The sequence below is a fragment of the Xyrauchen texanus genome, chromosome 8, assembly GCF_025860055.1.
Source record: "Xyrauchen texanus isolate HMW12.3.18 chromosome 8, RBS_HiC_50CHRs, whole genome shotgun sequence".
In the NCBI taxonomy this organism is placed as follows: Eukaryota; Metazoa; Chordata; class Actinopteri; order Cypriniformes; family Catostomidae; genus Xyrauchen; species Xyrauchen texanus.
The window spans coordinates 5644110-5652066 of record NC_068283.1 but is presented as its reverse complement, the minus strand read 5'-3'; the positions used below and the strand labels follow the sequence as shown (position 1 = coordinate 5652066).

The following is a 7957-nucleotide window of genomic DNA, read 5'->3' as shown; positions in this document are numbered from 1 at the left end:
CAAAATGACAAGAGTAATACATGCTACAGTAATAATAAAATGGTAAACATTTATTGAAACCCTGAAATGTAAACAATATGCACAACTAGACAACAGTTTTCAGGGTGTTTGCATGAGTTTGTGCAAATTAAGTGCAATTACATAGAATACAAAATTTACTTTTTGCATTCAACCAAACTTTCTAATATAACACTTCAAGCTGAGCAACAAAATAATCAAACAGACAAAGTAATACATTTTTTGTAGTCATAGTAAAAATACTATAAACTTTAATATACTTAAAAAACTTCAAAAGCAACCAAACCAAATCTTTCAAGCTCCAAAAACGACAAGTTCTCCATGTGGCTCAAATTGTATATCAGAAGTGTTCTGAAGCAATACAATCATTTTATATGATCAAATCATGACACTCATTCTAACTTGCATATACAAAAACTACAACACTGCCATTAAATCAAACCTGTTATGACATCATGACGTCACTGAGTATAAATGAGGTTTGATGCTAGCAGAGTTTGTGATGTCATTTTGTATGTGTTATGTGTGTTCGCTGATTGTGTAGTGATTTGATCACCACAGCGGATGATCCACATCTTTTATTTGGCACGTTTTACACCGGATGCCATTCCTGATGCCACCCTGGCCATTTTTCTGATCTTGAGTGATTTGAGTGTGTATAGTCATCAATTATCAATCGAATCATCATATAAAGTGATAGGATCCCTTCAGAACACTTCTGATATATGACCCGAGCCGAGGAGAAATTTTATGATGCCTTTATGTCCTTTTTAAGCTTGAAAATTGATTATATGGACAAGAAAAGCTGAGAACATTCTTCAAATGTCCAAAGTTGAACTAAAGTCTTACAAGTTTGGAATGACAAGAGGGAGGGTAAAATAATGAATTCTAATTTCTTGCAGAATTGTTCCTTTAAGTGAATACTAAGACATTTTTGGGTGCTTTGAGCTTTTGGAGTCATTAACTGCTAAATCAGAGCATTGTATATGTAGAGTACAATGTTTTTAGAAATAACTGTTAACTTACAGGCTGCATGTCTATGAAGGCCTTCCTGGTTTAAACATTTTCTTTCCAATCTTGTAGACAGATGTTGGAAGCACCATAGGAAGGACCAGTAAAGCGATGTCACTCTGTTTGACTTTAGAATGAAAACAAACAAAATGTTAACTAATCACTTAAAATGTTAACAAAAATGAAAAATCATATACACTTTTGAAAAGTGATGTTATTACCCAACGTTGCCAAAATAACCCAACAATTGAGCAAAGAGGCTCAACTAGTGTTTGGGTCGAAAAAAATAACCAAGCCATTTGTATGGTGAAATATTAAGATATGTTTTTCAATATTTAGTTTTCCCTCTTGAAAATGTAATATATATATAGACCGTGATTAAAATGTAAGCTATCGTGCTTCACAATGAGGGTTTATTCTAAGTCCTGCATCATTTATTTAGTCAAGCACACAAGCCTCTGCATGAACTGTGATGGAACTCATGATAAGCTGCACACATGCATAGATTATGATAATGTCCAGAAAGCCTTCACTTGAAATATTCAGCACACACACATAATCTTCTGATCACGATTTCAGTATTTTCCGTGCAGGACCTCCTTTATGCCGACCCAACACAAACCAACAATAACTTAATAACATTACATTTCTGATCATGAAGCTTTTCTCTGCCTTCACATATGTTATCCAGTGATGTTATTGAGAAATCTTCCATGCAGTGGATCTCATTAGATTAATATCAGTTCATAGCAGTGATGTCAATTCAGTGTATGAGATGACTGATTGAGTTATTTGAGTGGATGGCACATTAAGGATTAATCCGATTATTTTGGCTTGTGTCAAATGTACACAATCAAATAAGCTAAAGTGCAGGTCACAACGTAATTACCTTGGTAAGGAAACATTTACATATAGATGTGCCCGATCTGCCATCACAGAGTCTTGAATACCAGCCATAACCTGCGTCTGTCATATCGCATGGACTCTTGATTTATAAGCCATTATAAAAATGCATTTAACTGAACAGCAAATGTGGCTGGATTACATCTGTCTGAATTAAAATGTCTGTGTATATATATATCATATATGTGTCAATGATGTGATGCTCATTGTCTTTTGGTCTGGATCTTGACACACACACACATTTTAGCATATTTTTAAGATTTACACATTTCAATTACATAACATACTTAAAATAGATTTTTTTAAATTATTTTCAAGATTACACAATTCAATTTGATAGAATTTTGTTATGAAATTGGAATGCATAAATATTTAAATATTTGTTGAGTCTATTAAGTTACAAAAATACAATTCACACAAAACAATTACTTGAATACTATGATGAACATGTTTTCAATTTATAAGTTCAAAGTCATTTTGATGTTATTTTTCCCTTGAGGTTTGAAGTGAATGTCAGTGAAAGATAGATATATAAGATATATAAGTTTGAAAATAAATCTGAGTCATGGTGTAACCGACATGTACTGTAGATTGGCATAAGAGTAAACATTAGAAGACTTCTTAATATTCACGACATTTTCATGATGATTTCCTCACTTTTTTTAAAGCTTTAAACAATTTATTTATTTCATTTTATTTTTGTAGAAAATATTGTAAATGTAAATGTTTTTCAAATATTTATGAAACCAACAGGGACGCAAAACTTGCATTTCTACAAACTTGACACAACTAGATTTGTAAAAGATTTCTATTATTTTTAATATCTGACCTTATTTGTCTGTGATATTTAACATGTAGTTTAATATACTTTTTTTTATATATATATATTTACAAACTTAAGAATGAATCATAATAAAAAGAACAATAATTTAGGGCTAATGTTAAATTCTTTTTTTTTTTTTTTTTGGTTAAGTTTTTGAACAGTTATTTACAGTTGATTTCATTTTAATTATGTTAGATATTTACTTGTACCTAGCTAAATAATGTATTTTTACTGCAAAAAAATTTCATGTTATATCTTCTCATCTAAGCAGATGTACACAGCAGATTTTGCTATTTAATTTATTTAGATGAATGCCTTTTCATATATATATATATATATATGTACACACACTGATCAGCCACGACATTATAACCACTGACAATAACATTGATTATATTGTTACAATAGCAGCTGTCAAGGGGTGGGATATATTAGTCAGCAAGTGAACAGTCAGTTCTTGAATTTCATGTGTTGAAAGCAGGAAAAATGTGCAAGTGTAAGTATCTGAGATACTTTGACAAGGGCCAGATTGTGATGGCTAGACGACTGGGTCAGAGCATCTCCAAAATAGCAGGTCTTGTGGGGTGTTCCCGGTATGCAGTGGTTTGTACCTACCAAACTTAGTCCAAAGTAGGACAATTGATGAACCGGTGACAGGGACATGGGCGCATTAATGCACATGTGGAGTGAAGGCTAGCATGTCCCATTGAAGAGCTACTGTAGCATGAAGTGCTGAAAAACATAATGCTGGCCATGATTGAAAGGTGTCAGAACACACAGTGGGGTTGCGTAGCCGCAGACCGGTCAGAGTGCCCATGTTGCCCCCAGTCCACCGCCGAAAGTGCCTGCAATGGGCACGTGAGCATCAGATCTGGACTATGGAGCAATGGAAGAAGGTGGTCTGGTCTGATGAATCACGTTTTCTTTTAGATCATGTGGACGGCCGGGTGTATGTGCATCATTTACCTGGGGAAGAGATGGCAGCAGGATGCACTATGGGAAGATGGCAGGCCGGCGGAGGCAGTGTGATGCTTTGGGCAATATTCTGCTGGAAAACCTTGTGTCCTGGCATTCATGTGGATGTTATCGGATACGTACCACCTACCTAAACACTGTTGCAGACCACGTACACCCCTTCATGGCAACGGTATTCCCTGATGGCAGTGGCCTCTTTCAGCAGGATAATGTGTCCTGCCACACTGCAAAAATGGTTCAGGAATGGTTTTAGGAACATGACAAAGAGTTCAAGGTGTTAACTTGACCTCCAAATTTCCCAGATCTCAATCCAATTGAGCATCTATGGGATGTGCTGGACCAACAAGACCGATCCATGGAGACCCCCTCACAACTTACAGGACTTAAAGCATCTGCTGCTAATGTCTTAGTGCCAGATACCACAGGACACCTTCAGAAGTCTTGTGGAGTACATGCCTTGATGGGTCAGAGCTGTTTTGGAATCACGAGGGGGACCTACATGATATTAGGCAGGTGGTTTTAATATTTTGGCTGATCAATTTCCCTGACTGAATTGATTTACATGGCTACAGGCATGTATTATTGTTTTTTCATCAATTTTCCACGCGTGGAAATAACTTCATGTAAATACCTTAACTTCAAGACTTTTGTCATTGCTAAAGCAGTCTTGACGCTTTCTATCTTCACGCGGAGGACGAGGACGCAACGCAAGCTGAGTGAAATCTGTACGGAGACGGAATGGACTGATTTCTCTCATTGGTTTTTAGTGCGGTGGACCGTTGCAGCGTTGTTTCGGTTGGCTCTCTGATTGGTTTTTTTCGGGTCGTGGGCTGGTACAGTGTTGCCTCAATCTCTTCTCTGATTGGTCGGTTTGTGCTGTGGGCGGGTGCAGTGCTGTCAGCGCCTACACACACAAGCAGAAGAGAGACAATAGGGCAACAGCGGTCGCTCTGTTAGACGCATCAGCGCAATGTGATGGTGCGCGACCGAGCAACAATCAATAATATTACATAAAATCGTCAAGAAAATTACAGAAAAGGCAGCTGAAATATACATATATTACACCCGATGTATTAACATTGAACTCTTCACGGAATGACAGTTTGAGTTAAAAGGTAGGAAACATTTCATTTGACTTTTATTATTAATCATGTTTATTGATGCTCAATGAAATTCTTAATTTGCCATTAAAATCTGCACTAAAGCAACTGAGAACCGCTTCAAACATAATATTTGCATGCAGTTTAGATAATGCCGATCATTTGAAAAGGTTTAGATGCATTATTTGTCTTATATGCATTATTGGTGCATTGCCTAATTGCTATTTGGAAATGGCATGCAATCAGGCAGAAGCATATATATATATATATATATATATATATATATATATATATATATATATATATATATCTTTTTTTTTTTTTTTTTTTTGTCGTTCAAAATTATTGACATAAAAGTCTCAATGCAGCTGAGCCCATCACAATGTAATCTGCATAGGAAGAAATACACTGGAGAACAAAAGGCAGCCAAAACACATCTTGAGCTGTCTGTCAGGCAGGTGTAATGCAGAGGGAAATAAAGACATGTCATTCAAGACGTTTATTTATAGATGTCTGTTACATTTAGATTAAATTTTTTTCTTCATTTTATGACATCTTGTTCACATGGACACCCACATGCACAGAACACAGTCCCAAAGGGATAGTACAGTCAGTATGTACCCATAAAACTGAAGGTACTTGAGATGTTCTTAAAGGGATAGTTCACCTTAAAATGAAAATGCTGTAGATTAAACACTCATAACTAGAGAGCGAGGTGGTCAATCGTGAAATAATGCTAATATAGATGGTTGGAAAAAAACATGGCAGATTTAGCAAAAGTGGCTGTAATCGGATTACAAAGCAAGTTGTAATCTAATTACTTTTTGTTGGGGGAGTAGTGCAATACATTTTAAATTGATGTAATCAGATTACAGTTACTGACCTTCAATTAAGTTGATTACTTTTACATACATTACTCATAACTAAAACACGAGTTATGTTAATATGTACATCTGTTTGTATTTCTCTTACAGGACGAAATACTGCACAGACATCATTTTGAATTCAGTGCATGGAAAAAACAAACTTCTGTGAAAATAATTTCCCATGAAGAAATCAGTAAAATTATCAGATTACAAATTCTTACTCTTTTTGAGTAACTTACACATCACTGCATAAGACAGGCTTTTCAAGGCCTTTGACATTCGCACAAAACGCAGCCAAGCTAGATTCATCCATCCGGAATTGATTGGATTGTGAAAAATGGCCGTAGCATGTCAGGCGGTGGAGGGGAGGGATTTGTGATGTCACTAGAAAACGAAAATTGTTTCAGAGGCAAAAGACAAACTTTTTTTATTTTTATAATATGCACAGATCATTCACAATAAGATCAGGGACGTGCATTAAGCAAGTAAATAGGGTACATTTTGCTTTCATGTAGACTTTAAGGATATTCTTTGACCTGTCTGTGCTGAGTGTTGAGTTGTGTCTGCTGTGAAAGCAGTAAAGAGGCTCAAACCCTGAGTGTTTTTGCTAATCGTTCTCCAAGCGTGGACGCAAAATGCAGAGACTAGCCAAGCCCGCTGCCTTTGATGTGCTTCATAGCACCATGAGCTGTGTGTGTGTGTGTGTGTGTGTGTGTACACAGGACTCAGAACGAACAGCACCAGCAAACAGAGCATCACTAACAGGGCTTATGGCGCTTGTCCTACAGTCTCAGAACACAGTAGAGCGCACAATTGTAAAGAACATCCTGTTAGGGAGCCAGAGACATAAAACAACTAAATGTTTTTTTAAGAAATTGGGAGGGGTTTGTCGGAACAAATAAACAAATGCATCAGATTAGATAGTCTACATTACTTGATATTGCCAACCCATTTTGCTTCTGACTGGATCTGTAATGTAGAATATGCGCTTCGTTTTCATTCTCACTACATGTGATTGTTGTTGTGATTAATAGTTGAGACATTTTTGCTGCAAACCCCATCACTAGGCATATATATCTAACAGTCATACACTGATTACACCATAACTCTAATGGTAGTTTTGCTCTAAAGGCGGCCCAGTTCTGTTTTCAGGGCAAGACGAATCTTCTTCAGTACCATGACTGATGGCACATGGTGTTGCTTTTGTCCACTGCTTGATTACCATGGGGACAGAATCATTCAAATGCACTTGTCTTGGAAATGGAAATATAAACATGAATTGAAATGGTAATTGTGTTTTTTGAGCTGCACAGTGTGAGTTACTGTAAAACTGCCTAATATCAGCTTTAGTGTTACACGGAAGAAAGTCATAGGTTTGAAACAACATGAGGGTGAGTCAATTATTTTTTTCGGGTGAACTACCCCTTTAAGAGATTGGAAGTACATGGATATTTACAGTCAGAATGGTGTGTTGGCTGTAAGTGGCCGCACAGCATTGATTAAGCTGTTTGTAATGAATATTAGCTTTAAATGGCTTACCGCTGGATTTTTGGCAGCCAGCAGCACTTTATCGCTTGCAGCAGTGAATGGAGGAGCAGAGCCACAGAAATAAACAGTGAATGTAGGATAAGGAACAGAACAGGTCATCAAAGTACACTCTCAGCACATTTGTAATGGAGAGCTGCATGAAGCAAAGGTGTCCTACAACATGACACCATTTCCTCAGGAGAAATCGTGTGGGCTGTTTCTGTGTATGTCCACTGGATCCATCTATCTGTCTGTCTGTCTTATCTATCTGTCTGTCTGTCTTATCTATGTGTCTGTCTGTGTCTGTCTTATCTGTCTGTCTGACTGTCTGTATTTTCTATCTATCTATCTATCTATCTATCTATCTATCTATCTATCTATCTATCTATCTATCTATCTATCTATCTATGTATCTATCTATCTATCTATCTGTCTGTCTGTCTGTATTTTCTATCTATCTGTCTGTCTGTCTGTCTGTCTGTCTGTATTTTCTATCTATCTATCTGTCTGTCTGTATTTTCTATCTATCTGTCTGTCTGTCTGTATTTTCTATCAATCTATCTGTCTGTCTGTCTGTTCTAAATATCTGTCTGTCTGTCTGTCTGTCTTTATTTTCTATCTATCTATCTATCTATCTATCTATCTATCTATCTATCTATCTATCTATCTATATATATATCTGTCTGTCTGTGTATTTTTTATCTATCTATCTGTCTGTCTGTCTGTCTGTATGT

General features: G+C 36.4%; 1 protein-coding gene across 1 annotated transcript in view; it reads left to right on the top strand.

Moving 5' to 3' along the window:
- The first annotated feature begins 4671 nt into the window (after nt 1–4671).
- LOC127647917 (serine/threonine-protein kinase SBK1-like) overlaps nt 4672–7957 on the top strand; it is a 19143-nt gene continuing 15857 nt past the window's right edge. The window contains exon 1 of the mRNA XM_052132442.1: nt 4672–4845. The gene's annotated coding sequence lies outside the window, so the exon portion shown is untranslated. The remainder of the gene's footprint in view (nt 4846–7957) is intronic.